The sequence below is a fragment of the Manacus vitellinus genome, unplaced genomic scaffold (assembly GCF_001715985.3).
Source record: "Manacus vitellinus isolate BGI_N305 unplaced genomic scaffold, ASM171598v3 scaffold_67_pilon, whole genome shotgun sequence".
Taxonomy (NCBI): domain Eukaryota; kingdom Metazoa; phylum Chordata; class Aves; order Passeriformes; family Pipridae; genus Manacus; species Manacus vitellinus.
Genome location: NW_021940737.1, coordinates 2737126 through 2753554, shown reverse-complemented (window position 1 = coordinate 2753554; position 16429 = coordinate 2737126).

The window sequence follows — 16429 nt, the reverse complement described above, 5'->3', positions numbered from 1 at the left end:
AACCTAAACCTGATTCTAGCAGCAGTGTGGTTTTCTGTTGCATCATTCCAAAGCAGAGAACCTGAGGATGTGTTTATTTATTGCTTGGTGAGCAAATATATTCTCAACAGGTGACAACTGAGGATAACATCCTGCTTTAATGGCAGCTTTTCATGGTGTGTTTTTTTGCCACTTTCCCTCATACTCACCTTCTTATTTTCTGTCTAATAATTTAGGCACTGACAAAACAACCACTGGCACATTGAGAGATATAATTTGCACACTGAGGCAATAGACTGCTAGTGTAAGTGTAGTCTGGAACTCCTACAGCAGTGTCCTAGCCAAAAATGAGGGAAACAAGGAGGAAGTGGGGAAGGAGACATCATTTATGGTATCATGACATTTTGTCTGGCAGGCATGCTTAAGGAGTGATGGTGTAAGTGTCACTAACTTCAGGATATACTCTAGGGTAAATAGTGTTTCTCTGTCAGGGAAATTAGTATGCAGCCTTTTCACACTTTATCACCCACAAGTCATCTGTAAATATATATATTTATATATTTTAAGAATAAATAAACTGCTTGTATTTCAGAAGTAAATGAATTCTGACCCTGGGCAAGTAACACAGGGTTATGTTTAGCTCAGAACTGTCTCTGTCACGTGCTTTTCCATACTCCCTACTCCTAAGCTTCTAAACCCTTCTGCTCTCCAAGTGATCTGGGGACTCAGTTTTAGGAATTGATACTTTGTGAGGAAAGTATGCAGGGAACATGTAAACTAGTGAATTAGTTCCATAGAGTAACCAAAGTATGGAACAAAAGTACCACAGTGCAAGATGGACATTTGATGCACATTATGAATAGCTTGATTTTAATTTTGTTGCTCTAAAACAGACACCTTTTTTAAGTCAGTCAGTCGATCTTCTACATCCCCCTTTCATTTTCAAAATGAATTCCCATACCAGGAAACTCATAACCAAAGCTCAAAGCCCCTTTTCCATACCCATGTTCACAGGGGTGGGCCTAAATGACCTATTGAATAGTTTAGAGCAAACTGGAACAATTTTATGGCCTCTTATAGCAGTTTTTCAGCTGCTTTGAGCAGTCATAGCTGCATAAAGCAGGCAAAGTGAGTCCCAGAACCCGAACCAAATATATACAGATTGCTAGTTGTGATGTTTAAGCCAAGATTAAATCTATTTTTGTATTCATTTCTGTGATGTCAGCAAGCTTAGGGCAAAGCATTTCGTAAGAATTTTGCTGGTGCATACGTTTTTGATTACTTTGGTTCCTGGCCTTACAAAGACATTCACAAGGCACTATATTTTGTGTCTTTTAAGACGCTATTCCTCAATTAGTTGATCTTATTTTCTTTTCCTTTTAAGGACAAGCCTTTGTTTCTTTCTAGCCCTCTGCACCAAATGATAAGATGTGGGCCCTGAGGCCCTTTCTTTGGTTACACTCACTGCTATTCCAATTTAGATCCATATTTAAGTTTTGAGCTCTTTTGTGGGAACGTGTGGCTGGGAGCTGAAGCATATTTAATAAATCCATTATGATACACTGAATAAAGTAGAAAGCTGATGAACATAGATTGGTTATTATTTGGGCTTGAGACATATGTTTTAAGAACAATTCCATGACTTAACATGGAACATTTAACTCCCACAATGTTTAACATAGAGTAATCCGTTAACATTGGCATGGGCAAAGTTGGTATAGTCGTCCTCTGAATTTCTGTCAGATTGCTAAATACATGGACAAATAACAATTCTGTATCTTTTATCAACACTTTCATGGACTTTCTACCCTTAATTGTTGACTCTGGCTATCTAAAGGAAACTAGTTTTAAAAATTACATCCTTTTTTTAATCAAATACGTACAAGACAATTGAGGCTTTGATCCACAGTCTTCCTGGTTTCCTCTGTACCAAACTTCACTTCTTTCCATTCACTTATCCCCTCACGGGGATGTATACAGCTGAAAATTAAGCAAGCCAAATAAATTATATCTGAATCCCAATGTGGGAATTTTGTAAGTTGCCTAATGGGTCTAGCACCTAATCTGTCTTGATAGGAGACAACTAATATTTAACATTTCCATTCATGAAGAGTAGCTACTTAGACAGCTTAGAGGGTACCTTAAATTTTTGCATGCTATTTATTTTTCACTTCTGTGTGTTCTTAAACATCTTCCTCTGTCTGTTTGTTGGCTGATAAATCTAACTGTTATAGTATTGGTGTAGACATCATTTATACCTTGAAAAGCATATCTGAAAATACATTACCTTTAAATAGTGGGATCCATCACATCTGAGCTCCCATGTCTGATAGCCAAAAAGCTCCACTTCATTTCAGAAGAAAAATTACTTCTGTCAAGGTAAACAGAATGCATTATCCCCCTTTAATAACCATTTTTAAGCATGCTTCTGTATTACTTTTTTCACAGCTGTATTGCAATAAGCCTTAGAGTAATTGCCAGTTCTTCTGTCTAATAGGTTCATTATTCTTTTGCCATAATTGCAGCCATTAAATGTCCAATTGTTAAATTTCCACTCCTACATTTACTTAGTGTTACATTTTATAATGGGGTATGTCATTACAGCACCCCAGTGGCTACAGCTGTTGTTCAAAGTGTTTCTAAAAGTCAATGAGATCTGTTTGAGAGATGTCTGCATTTTTGATTTTTCACAGATTCTTTCCACTGCACTCTGTCATCTTTTTTTAGCTTTTACAAAGATAGCTGCATTTAGCTACCCTTTACTGAAAGTTTAAGAACCTGACCTATTCCAGAAGACATAAAGCTGTGACTTTAATATTTCTAAAGCACCATTTTTTCACTTTTATGAAATGATTCATATATAACAAGGTGATGGAGCAAAGATTTAACTAAGGGAAATTAACACTTATGGCTTAATAGCTTTTCACAAGCACTGATTTATCTTTTGTCATGTTAAATTTGTTGGGCTTTTTCTTTGTTGTAAAAGAAGACTAGCTCCTAGTGTTACCTACAACTGTGGTAATAAAACAACCTCTTCAATGCCCCTTGCTTCATTACTTGGCATTTTTAAATGTGTTAATAAGTATGCCAGGGTTTAATTCTTGTTTGTGTGAGAGGGGACTTCTTGATTTGAAATGTTACACTTCAGCCTGATAACTATGCTCTATTAAAAAAATAAGTAAAAATCATTAGGAATCTCTTCCATAAGATACTCATCATCTATATAGTTTGTGTGTGATATGTGGTTTCATATTGGTTTTTTTTTATAATGGCACTGAAAAATAGCTTTGAGACACTTATACTAACACTTGCATTAGTTGCTGCTGCTGACAAAGATGGAGAAGCTGTTCTGGAAAGTGCTGGTAACAATTGTCAACCCCAATCAACTTCTTGGGAAAGCTGATGCATCTTCCCCTATAACCCTATTTGTGAGGTTATCCAGCCTCTTTTTAGGATATAACTTCATATCCCTTTAAAACTCTCAGAGGCGGTATGTCATTTTTATTGCTTAGATTTCACCCTCCTCCATAAGGGGTTGATTAAAACTGCATTTGAAATGTATATCACATAAGGGGTTTTTTTTATAGACCACATTTTCATTCTTAACCTCGTTACCAAGCTATAATTTTTTTCAGTGATTAACCTAAAATTGCAGGATTTCGTATCAGTAGATGCAGTGTCTCATATCTTCTCCCTCATACATTATAACAAAAATAATATCATATGGAAGATGATTGCTCTACAGGAAAAAAAGAGATTTTTATTTAAGTACTTTTAAAGAGAAACATTTTCTCATCCAAAATCCTTCTCATATTGTAGGACATATATACTGAAGACAAAAACGGAAAGAAAAGAAGTCATCAAAAAAAAATTAGCTTTTTTTTTTTCTGTATGGAGGAAGGCAAAGGAAAACCTCCCTGATCTCTACTTCTAAATTGCACTTCAAATCTACATCATTATCAAAGTAGAAAATTGTTACCACATCATGTCTGTGTACATGACATTTATCTGCTTGTTATAATCATGTTTTCAGTGCTGAGGTACTGGGTAATTAATTCTTCCAGTGTCTGGCACAAGATTACAGCTATACCAGATATGCCAAGGTGTTGAAGATGCCATTCAAATGTTCTGTTCTCTTGTGGAGTTCTTTTTGAGCAAAGTAGATGTGGCAAATTTCTACTGTAATTGTCAGCTTTACAGCTACAGAACAGGCTTTGCTTTCCAGGATCCCTTGATTATAAAGCTCAAGGAGATGCAAAAGCTCTGAGAAAAAAATCCACCAGCTAGTAAATTGAAAGAAAAGAAAATACAATGGGATTAGTGCTTACATAAGCAAATAGATAGTAGACAATATTTCTTTAATTAATTTGACCCTGTTTTCAGCTCTTTTGGGGGCATTGGGTGGAAGAAAACTTAAATACACTCTTTATATTTAAAATCCAAGAGTTTCTCAGTCAGCAGATTATCGGAGTATGAATTTCAGATATTTCAACAAGATGTACAATTCACAAATAAATCATAAGTCATTCTGCAAGCCATAAAACTTAGTTAATAGTTTGTAATTCACATAAGCTAGAAATAATTCTCATTTACGTTTTTTCATTGCATTAGTTACAAGTATCATCATCTTCTCTCTTTTACCCACAAACCATCATGGTACAACAGCACTATGATGCAGAAATCATCAGTGCTATCAAGAAGAGGCTGAACATGGTGAAACATGCTGTGCAGCCTATAAATCCATCCACCTACAACAACTATAAGAAGTGGTTGGTAGGCCTGTGAGGTTGGGGGAATAGTTTGTAGCATAATCAGAAAAGTACAGCAAGGCTTTTGCACTGGTTTTTTTATATGTGAATTGAGAGGTCCCAGTTGTTCAAGGCTTGAGTATACAGTTCATAGGTTAAATTTCACTGAAAGACTGGGACCATTCATAAGGTAAATGTGAAGGCAAAGTGCCACCTGAGTGAGGACCAGAGTGCTGTGTCACTGGGGTTTGAGTCCTGGGTGGGGATTTGGAATGCATTGTGATCTTACAAATGTGCTGGAAGTAATGTCAAGGGTAGGCTCTGTTCTAGTCGAGCTCTGTGAAAGTATGAAGACTTCTGTCTGTGGAAAAGGCTGCTCCTCAGCTTTGTGGAAGAGGTAGATGATGTGTTTTTTCGTACCAGGCACTGCTGAAGTCAGTACTGAAAGGCAGCAGTGAGCCTGCTTTTATGGGGCAAATGAGGATCCACACAGCAGTGGTCTGGGAATACACTTCTATGACACTGATGGTTGCCCAGCACCATTTTTAAGGCTTAAAGAGCCAAAGAACCTTGAAAAGGTTCCCCATGCTGCTGGGGAGTGGGAGAGGAGTGTGTGTGTACATAGTCATTGTGTTGGTTGAATGACAAAGGTGTCTAACAAGTCGTGCTTGTTCACACAACCAAAGGATGTATCTGTGGATTAAATAGGACCTTTTTTGCTTTCTGTTCTGCATGAACACCATCAACTACATTCCAGCTGTGAAATCATTAGTAATGGAGACAGAAGAGATGGAAGAAATGTAGTTTAACCTTCAGTTCCCAAATTATGGCCCTTATTCACATTGTATCAATTGCAAACGAGGCCAATCCCTGCCTCTTCTGGACTATCAGTTGGGAAAAAAAGTCCCCCGTGGCTTGGGAGTTGAATGACTTTGATATGGTATCACTGGTGTAGACTGTAACCCACAGTGGATCTGCTCTTTTTTGTATTGAAGTCATCCCAAAGTCATTATTACAGTGACTTTTTCTGGCTGACTATGCTTTCACTCCTGCTATTGTATTCTTTTCATTTCTCCCAACAGTACACCAACATATCAGCTTGAGCTTGAAATAATAATAACATTTTAGATAGTTTATGACACAGCCTTAACCTTCTTTAATAGCAGTTTTATGTATTCAGTATTCTGCTGCTCTTGTTGGCTTGCAGTCTTTCAGAAGTACTGGTCACTAAATAAAATAAAGTTCATATTTATTGCTATGTGTCATCTGAAAGCAATCACTCAAAGCAGGAATTATAATATCTTCTACAGATGAAAATGTTTTTGTGATGGAAGTTGGCAAGGCCAATCTGTTATCATGAGGCATGGAGAAGAAAGGCCACTGTTCTTGACTGTTTAGTGAATGCACTTATTTTCTTTCTGCAATTTTCATTATGGCAAATTGTTTGACCTAGCAGAGAGACACCTTCTCAAGGCTGGGATCAGATTGTTTTGCTGGTATAATTCCATCACCGGCAACAATGGATATAAATGGAAAAATGAGGCAGAAAGGTACAACAGTAGAGAGTGATATGTTTTCAGATCAGTAATCAGTGTCTATTTAAAATAAAATAGAAATATATGAAATGAGATGCTTTGACTCCATTTTATTAAGATGAAGTGAAGTTTTATTACTAGTGTTATGATCAAATGAAGGAAAATAGGAGTAGTGAGAGCTATGCACAGAAGAATAAAGGCAAGCAGCTAAAAATCTGTTATATTAACCTAACAGTTTCTGACATTCTGTAAAGTCATTGAGATGTGATTTTTCATCCAAAGCTAAAAAGTTTCTGTGATAGTATTAGTTAAATAAAAAAGGAAAATGCAAGTCCTGTATGTTGTGTATATCTCCATTGGAGGACACACATATGTCTGATTTTCTTTAGGACAGTGTGAAAGAATAAAAATGCAAATTTTCTCATCTAAATTCTGCAGAATAAATAGCAAAATAATAGCTAAAATAGCAAAAATTATTTGCAGAATGGTGAGTTCTACAAACAAAAGCACTGCTTTTTCCATTACCTTGCCAAGTCAATATAGTGGCATTTAACTGTACATATTCTTACTTTCTTTTTAAAATCGATTTTTCTTTTTTTTTTGCTAGATTTTCAATGTAATGAAAATATCAAGCCTAGGGTCATTCTTTCTTCAATTTTTATAAGTTAGAAAACATTATTTTACAGTATAAACCAGTATATGAAGGAGCATCAGCCCCTTAATTTATAGTTATGCAGCCCAGTACTCACATGTAGTTACAGTGGGCCAAATTTAGCAATGCTGAAGGAGAAAAACATACACAGGTTGATCTTATGAACCTTTAAAGACGTGAGATGCTTGCTCATGTCTGTAGTTCCCCAGAAGTTAAATTGAATTATGCAAATAAGACCACACGTGTACATGCTGTCAGGTTCCAGTTAATAAAAAGCCTCACCTCTCTGTTACTTTCATGAAATGCAAAAAAAAGATGCTTATGTAGACAGTTCTTAAAAAAATATGAATAAAATTTTCTACCAGATGAGAAAAATAACACTATTTGGCTTACTGTGAATCAAACTGCAAATACAGTGTTTAACTTTCTGAATTTTTGAACTGTTTAAATTACATTATATCTCCATATGGATGTTGACATGCATTGAAAGCACAGTTATTAGCCATTGGAGTATATATTGTCCTGGGTTTTGGTGAGGCCTGATTCTAGTTTACAAGAAGTCTTGGACACTTGTTGAGTGTCTGAGAGGAACTGGAAAGGAGTGTTTAAATGGGTCTCCTTGCTGAGATTTGCCCCCATTTACAGCCTCACAACATGGTCCAAAGCAGGTGCAGTTACCTTAGCACAAATTATGATGAGACCCAATGCTCCCACATACCTTTATCTCAGATCCTGGTATTGCAGGTGTAAGTGTGCATGTGTCATCAGAGAGTAAACAATATAAACTCGTATTTGACATGTCAGTGGTCTCTGGAAGGAATCAGTACACTTGTACACACATAGACACACACCTACAGGACTGCCTGCAAACACAACTGCCTTTCAGAATTTAGTCCTGCAGTCAGAGCTGGCTGAACATAGAATAGAAATTGCTGCCTTGAAGTAGTGAAGACTTAGTAAAATAAGGTTATTTTATTCGGTCGCTGCTTGCCGAGATATTTCTCTGACATACAAAATTTTTATTTTACTTCTGCCTTTTAGAATGAAGTGAAGGCTTTTTGGTTTGAGACTGTAACAAATTCTACAGTTTCGCAATCTGTTTTTTAAAGAGTTATTTCTGACTGGCTTTCAAATTACAATCACCAATCTTTCTTATTCTTTGCTTCATTTCTGAGATATATTGATGGTTATGAGTCAGATCAAAAAGAATTCGCATATGTAAGTGGTTACTGGAATTGTTAATACAGTCAGCAATGATCTGCCACAGCACTGGATAAAAATGTATTTATGGAAAAAATCTCTGAGTGGGAGCTCATTTTGAACAGACAGTAAAGAGTATCTTGCCTTGTCTATCCCCTCTTTTCTTCCAAAGTTTTGGGAAGCCTGCTATATCTAATTTGTAGATGGTTCTAAAAATTACATTTAAAAAGAGCTTGGAGGTTTTTTTATCTGTTTTCTGAACACTCTGAATTTAACAGGCTGACATCTAAGATTTACTAAAGAAACTCATTTAAGCTACAAGAAGAAAATACCACTTCATATATTCGCTTTGGTTGCTTCAACTCTATTTTTTACAATGGAGTTAACCAAGAGAAAGATGCTGATCCTGAAAATATACATACCTATGGTCTCATGTCATTGGTTTACCACTGATCAGACTATCTGAAGTCCAAATGTTGCCTGTGTGATTCCCACAGCTGTTTCCTGCAGCTTCTTGCTTTAAGTCTGGGTAAGCAAATAACAAACTGCAGGCATTCAAATGGAGCCCTTAAGTCAGAGATGTTGCTCACTTACCTGTTTAAACTATGTTCTATCTAAGTACACTGCTTAATTAAAGTAATAGTGAGAACAATCAAGCTTACTGGGGTGGTTTTTTCGGTGTTTATTAGGCTGTAAAGACTGTGCATATGCTTTTTCCCAAATGTTAATGAGGATTCCTTGTCTTGTGCAACAGGCATAATCCAGACAAGTGTGCTGTCTGCTAATGTGCCATTATAAATTCCAATCTGAAAGCAGTCAGGGGAGTGAACATTTGACCTAGTCTAAAATCAATGTAAACAGTCAGCTATTGACAACATTTATCACATATTTTAGGAGAAAATTTAGTATCAAATGGAGCAATTAAGTTTGGCTCCTTCATATCTTACAACTTGTACTTTCGCAGGGATGTAATTATTTTAAGAATCCAAAATAAATTTAAATTACTGCCTGCTTCTGACAATCCCAAATCCTAAATTTTCCAAACCTGGATTTGATTTTATCTTCTTTTTAGGCTTGGAGAACATTACAGAAGCTGGTTTTGCATGCTATTTTATCTTCATGAGACGTTTCTGAATCAGTTCAAATTCTTCAAGAGTGCAGAGAAGCTGTTTTCGTGATAATTCCGGTTTGATTATACTGACAATTGTGACAGGAAGCACTTGTGACTGTACAACAACGGGTGACAACAGATAAGTCTGCGCTTTCTATTCAAGTTACCGTTGAGAACAGATGAACTGTCACAGATTTTAGCGACAAAAGTCGTGTCCACACTGCCGAGATTCCAATTAGCCAACTCGGAACACGGTCCATTTGTCAGGTTTTAAGCAGTGAGCAGTGCTGGTAGCTGGAAGCAAGAGACACTTCTCTACAGGGAAAGCTATTACTGGCATAACACAGGGAAATATCCAATCGCTCTCTATGAGCTATAACTTTTGTTTCATCAGCAAGTATGGCAGAAAACCTGGCCAGGCTTCCTGACTAACAATTGTAGCACAGCTTTCTTTCATCAGGTTTTGATAACTTCCTCAGAGATGGGTACCAGCCTCTGGATTTTGACATTGCCAATTTAATATATCTCGATAAAATCTCTTAAACGGATTAAAAGACTCTGATAAGTTTCACTTTTTCAATTTTTCTTGATGCTTTGTGTGAGTACCCTAGGGCACAATATGAATATTAATAATAATGTCTAAGGTAACACAGATCTGTCTGCCAAAACACACCATTTCCATTCTTTATCTCTGTTTTGTTTCCATTTATTTTCTCTGTCGACAGTGGTTGTTGAAGTACAGAAGCAGACATATACCTAATATTTAGGTTTTTCAGGAAAATGCCTGCCAATAAATTGTGTGAGCTTCTACAAAGCTATAATTGAAGCTAGTTATTTAAAAATAATTCACAGGATAGGTTTTTTTAAAAAATCAATAGATGTATATGGACTGCAGTTCAGCAAAATTCTTAAACATACACCTTTTCATAGTCTGATTTAAGTTCTAAAAACAGATTTGGACAGTATTTTTGAAAGAGCAAAGGGGCATAATGCATAGATTTAAAATTCAATTTTTCATTCATTTGGTAGAATGTTTTTTACTTCAAGTTGAATCTTTCCAAAATTCTCTGTAATCTAACTGAATCAAATCTAATCTAATCATGTCTTCCATGTAACCAGGACACTCCTTTTTTCCTTTGGTAACTTCCTCCCTTGCTGGTCAGCTGCTCAGACAAGAACAGAACTAAAATTCCATTTGCTCCTTAACAGTAGTGAGCAATGATTATTCATTAAGTCTGAGAAACATCTTTAATAGGATTTCTGCCTGACTTGATCATCTTTCACTGCCTTCTGGAAAGGTTTACCAAGAGATCCTATTTTTCAAACTCCATATTCCAAATTGAATCTGGAGTCTAGTTTCTGATAACATTAAGTAAGATTCAGATGGAAGTTAGATAAAACTCTGTCATATGATCAGAAAGTTCAAGGTGACATCCATTTCCTGGCTTTCATCGAGTCTCTCATGCAAGCTCTGCTACACATGACAAAGAGAGATTCTTTAATTTGCACTAGACATGTACACAGAATTAGGAAGCCTCTCCTAGTATTCTGGTTATGTTTGCTTTTCTGCCTTCATTTTGTAATTCATTATTACAATCCAGTGTATAACAGAAAAATTTCACTTCTTCCTTGTCAAATGTTTGTAGATGTTATAATATTCCCTATAGCCATTCTTTAGCAAATCTAAACGTTTCTTTTAATCCTCTCTGATCTACACACAACCTCTCAGGTTTTTGCTGAATCATGTTTAGCTCACTGACCCCTTTCCAGTATTAGAGCACCAAAAGCTGTGTGCAGAATTCCATGTGCACCTCACCAAAGCCAAGGAGAAAGATGATCACCTTGTTGGGCTGGGATACAATATTTCTGCAACACAGAGTCAGCTGCTGTTCTGGCTGCTTCAGATCTTCACTGTAAGGTTTTATTTGCCATGCTTGGCAGTCTATTTGGACTTTCCACTATGTCCCTGCTATGGAATTACAGTGCTTCAAAGCATAACAAAGCATGACTTAGAGTTTTGGAGGAAGATTTTAATTCTTAGTATTTTGACTCATATTTCTAACATTTAAGAGGGTTCTGTGTATGATTTCTCTGTCGTTGACTAGAGTATAAACCCACCAAATTTGTTATGCTGATATATGAAATATAAGAAATATTTATTTTCTACTTCCTTTAAATTTCACAGTTAAAGCATGCTGGCCTCCTGTTCATGGCAGTTTTTGCTTGCATCCTGTTGCTAAGACAGTGATCATATTTGAGATAATTTCAGTAAATTTTTAATAAGATTTTTTGAGTATTTTGCAAAGTCTGTTGGTACATCAAACTCTAAAGACAAAATAAGTGCAATCTCAGAAGGACCTTTCCTATGTCTGCTTTTATAAGCATTTTGCTATTGATTGAGACTCTGAAACAGAAAGTAAAAAAAAAAAAAAAAAAAAAAAATTCAATTTAGATCAGACCAAAAGGTTGGGAGGGTCTGTAAGGGGGAGATTAGAACTGAAAATGGTGATGGAAAAACATCACCAAATGTTGGATAAACATTCTGAAATCAGTAAGGTGACATCCAATACAGGCAGATATCTAGATGGAAACACCAACACACTGAGAATTGATTAGCTGTGCAAAATCACTGCAGATAATTATCTGGCCATAAACTGAATAGGAATCACTCCACAAATGTGATGCTGGATGAAAAAAAGCAAAAGCCATTCTGAAGTGTGGAACGGGAGTGTGATCTAATTATGCTACGATTTTTAGTACTGCTGGGGCTCTCCAGGACCCCTGTACTCCATTTGCAACCTCACACTTAAACTGTGTGGACAGTTTGGAGAAAGCTGAGAGAGCGCCAGCAAGAAAAACACAAGGTTTAGAAATGAGAGAGAGATAGAATTTGTTGCTAAAGGAGCAGCTGAATGTAATAATCACCTGCGAGAAATGTTGTAATGAAAAAGACAACGATGTGTGGTTTTTATTTCCCTATTTCTACTTATAATAAAAAGGAAGAAATGGGTCTGTTTGGAACACATAATATTGTTCTGATGTTAGAAAAGCCTTTTGACTTATAGGAAAAGAGGTTGGGAGCAGGCTGCCTCTGGAAGTTGTGCAAGCTTTTGCCAGAGGATTTTGGGAAAAGGAAGTAGGCTAAGTATTCCCTATTCTGAGTAAGGAGAACTCTTCCTAAGGCCCCCTATGGTCATATATCTCTATTCACAGTGCTGTTTCCACCTCTCAGAATTAAAGCAACATAAACTGTCAGAGAGGTCTGACTTGATACAGACCTTATTTTAGGCCCCAGACAGGCTCAGGATCGCTCTTGCAAAGGTTGGTGTAGCTGACTGTACAAATACACTGAAGCCAAATTTCATTGATAACAACAGCTCATTGAAACCTTTTTGGCTCAGCAGAGTTTTCCTGAAGTGAAGGCAGAGATCTGGGAAAAACACACCTGTCTCCAGGTGAGTCTGACCTAGGGAAGGGTGATAAAAACTTTGGGCTCACGAGCCAGGCACACAGAGATAACAGGTTTTCTTTCCTTCCTTAACATCCACACCACCTTTTCTCATTTCTCTTTTTTACAGACCAAACTTGAAAAAAACCCCAAACCCACAGTGCAGACAGCTCAGTCATTTTTTGAATCAGTAAGATAATTGTCATGACCATTTATTACCTGGTCTAATTTCTCATTAGTGTCCTTTTCTTCCTGATATCTTCAAATAGTCTTTTATTCACTGTTTTTTCTTTAACTAAAATTACCTCAGTGCACATTCAGTTGCTCTTATTTTTGTCCAGCTCTGCTCATTTATATATAATTCCCTCAATTTCCAGACCATTCTTGCTGCCCTCCATTCTTTGAGTAGACATTTGGGAAGAGGTACTGGCTGCTTGGCATTTTCCTTTCTTTATTAGCAGGATTATATTGTATTCTGACTCCTTTCAGGAGTCTCAGCATCCTTGAACTTCAATATCTACTACTCTGGGAATCCATTCTTTAGCATGCACTAAAGGACTAATGGGCACTACCAGGGAGCATCCCTACTATTTAAAATCAGCTCATAGTGTGAAAAAATGAAGTTATGAAAGTTAGATCCATGCTGAACATTCTTTGTCTAGAATCTTTACTTTCATGACTCATGAAATTATCTCTCGTGTATTTTAATTTTCATATTTATACTCCATTATTTTGCCACCTTGCAAATACAAAGGAGCTGTATCCAGGCCTTATATAGCCTTCTATATATATTCAGAAACTATAACCAGTCCTAGAAATTATTGTCTGTACATAGAGGTCAGGAGACAGATAGTCCAAAACCACACTGCAGCTCATTTTAGCTGTCACTGTTTTGTTGACATGGTTAATGGGATTCAAGTAAAAGCAGTATGAATTCCTTTTCAGGGAAACTGTGAACCCCTCTTTGCATTTTTCACACTGTTTCTCAAATGAAAAGCAATCAGAGAACCAAATGGAGAACCAAGGTTGTCATTAATTTGCACTGGCCATCCAGAAGGGTTTGGCCAGCTGGAATGTTTAGGTGTGTGGTTACTGTAACACTCACTGGATCACTCCATTAGCATCACAAATTTTACTTAAATTCTTCTGTGGCCTCCTCTCACCAGTACTGGAGTTTCTTGCAGCCATTAAATTTGTCCATTCACACACCATTCCCACAAAACAAAAGCTGTTACTGCTTTCTAGGTAAATGTCACGCTTAAAGTCATAAAGGCTTGTGGTAAATCCCAGGTTTATAGGAACCCTAACCAACAGCCACAAAGTGATGGCATATGCAGGATGTTAGATGTTACTTCAGATTAGTGAGAGCAGAAATACCTGAAGATGGAATTAAATGAAATAACCTTTAAATAACATTTAAAAAAAAAACAAAACAAAACAAAACAAACAAACAAACAAACCCAACAAATTCTCTTCTGATGTGGCCACTGAATGTCCTCCTCAACTTTGATTTGAAACATCACTTCTTAGCACTCACAGTCCCTTTAATGAAACAATGCCAGTCAGTTGTGCAGAAAACAGGACATAGCAGTCCCAGCTAATAAAACCTGGAATTTGTTGGGACTGTAGATATTAAAGTTCATGACTGAGCGGTTTAAAGAGTAAAGTTTTTATTTGTGCTAGGGATCCATGAAAGACAGGCAGCAGGAGAGGTGAAATCATAAGATGCAGAGGTTATGTGTCATCAGGTACTGATGCAAGTAGATGCAGGTAAATGGAACTGCTCTACTTTTAATTTAAAATAAATTCTTTCCACAGCTGTGTGGAAATTTTGCACCATTATCTGCAAAATTAACACACATAGTACTTCTGGAAATTTGGACTTTACAGATACTGCAACCTTCACTTGTAAAACAGTAGACACAGTTTGAACTTGTGAGCCTTGGAAGTGCCCCTTGAACTTATGAATTTATGGAGCTGTAGAAATGTAAATAGCCATACAAGGGGAAATCTAGTAATTCTATGACATTCTTGGTTCACAAAAGCAAAGAAGGACCAACAAACAGATCAGATGCTGCTGTACATTGGCTTAAGGGGAGGCCCACATATGTTGGATAAGAGAAGTGATACCCCACTCTCCACTCTTTAACCAGCTCTTGAGGAACATGTTAGATAATGCAGCCAGAGAAAGCTGTGCAGAGGAAAGCAGGAGACAGTGGGCACAGACAAAGTCAGCTTATGAGCTATGACATGCAGTGTTCAGAGAACAGAGCAGAGACTGGAAAATGCAATACAGCAACAAAGCAAAAAGCATGTTAAGTGGTCGTATGGAGTGAGGTGGACTTGCAATAATAAAAAATATTTTTTGTGACCTCCTAAGGAGCTCCTCTTTCTTCAGATTATCAACTTTGCTGCATTGATAATTCTGTAAGTAGAAAGAAAAAACAGAAGCTACTGTCTTTAATGTATGCTCTTGGAACAGGAAAGAATTCACAGGTGTGTGTAAATGAAATATTGTATTTATTTTTCTTTGCACTGCAGTGATACTTAGACCACTCAGTCAAGCCAGACATGAGAGGGTAGTGGGAACTGCAGATCTGCATTATTTCTTACATGTTTTACGTGTTCAATCATCTCCAGTTTTCTTCCTGGGGTCTGATGGGGCTCCAGTTTTGGGCTCAGGCTGCAGAATTACCAAGAAAGTGGGTTAATATAAACATACTGCAGTTGGCTGCTTAGTAACTAGGTGAAGTTGAGACTGATTTATAGGAAATTTGAACATGTCCTACTAGAGGAATGAGCAAAGTTCATGACTCATTCCTGTATCAAGACAAGGTAAGAACTGTAAAGACAGATACCTTTATTTTCCAAATCTCTTGAGTGGACCCTAAGTCAATCCTACTAAACAGACAGTAAACATTGTAAAATCTGATTAGTGTGTAAGCTGATGGCTTTATAACCCTAAAATCTTTATGATCCATCTCTGTAGGCAGGAAGAGTATGTTTTGCCTTTGTCCTGGATTACAGTTTACAGTTGCCAGAGAATGACTGACAGCTTAGAAAATCAAACCAGCATTTTTTGTACACACACGTGTGTGTCTGTATATGTATTTCAATCCATAAAATCTTAGAAAATTCAAAAGCAACTTGAGCACCATGTTGCTTAGTTCATATGCAGATTTTATTCAAGCAAAATTCCTGTTTGGTTCAGAAAGATTGGAAAAGGATGGCAAAGACCTGTCCTTAATCATCAGAATAACATACATTGTGCTGTGGCACTGTCCCTGGCTGGTCCACACACAAAACTCTTAGATATTTATCCTCTATCTTTCTGCCAGGATCTGAATCCTTAGAAAATCAAAGCTGGCAAATGAGTAAAACTAAAAATAATTTTCAAATGCTTCGCTTTGAAGTCATTTATCAAAATTTGGGAGCCAAAAGTAGCTTCAGCCTGTTATTGCAGATCGAGGTCTGCTGAAGGCTTTCATCAGGCTTCCCTCTAAGCACATCAGTCATACTTTAGATATAAACTTGTCTGCTAAATTTCAGAAAGTAAAATATGTGTGTTGGTCCTTGCAGGATGAGGGCTTTGGACCATAGTTGGAACTTCACGAATTGTTTTGTCACCGAATGGTTTTACAAGAGTTTATGAAACATCTTCAAGTACCAAAATGAATTAATTTACAGCATATGTTAATTGCAGGAAACTTTGCTCTGTGCTGTAAAGACCTCAAAAACATCTTAAACCAATGGGGT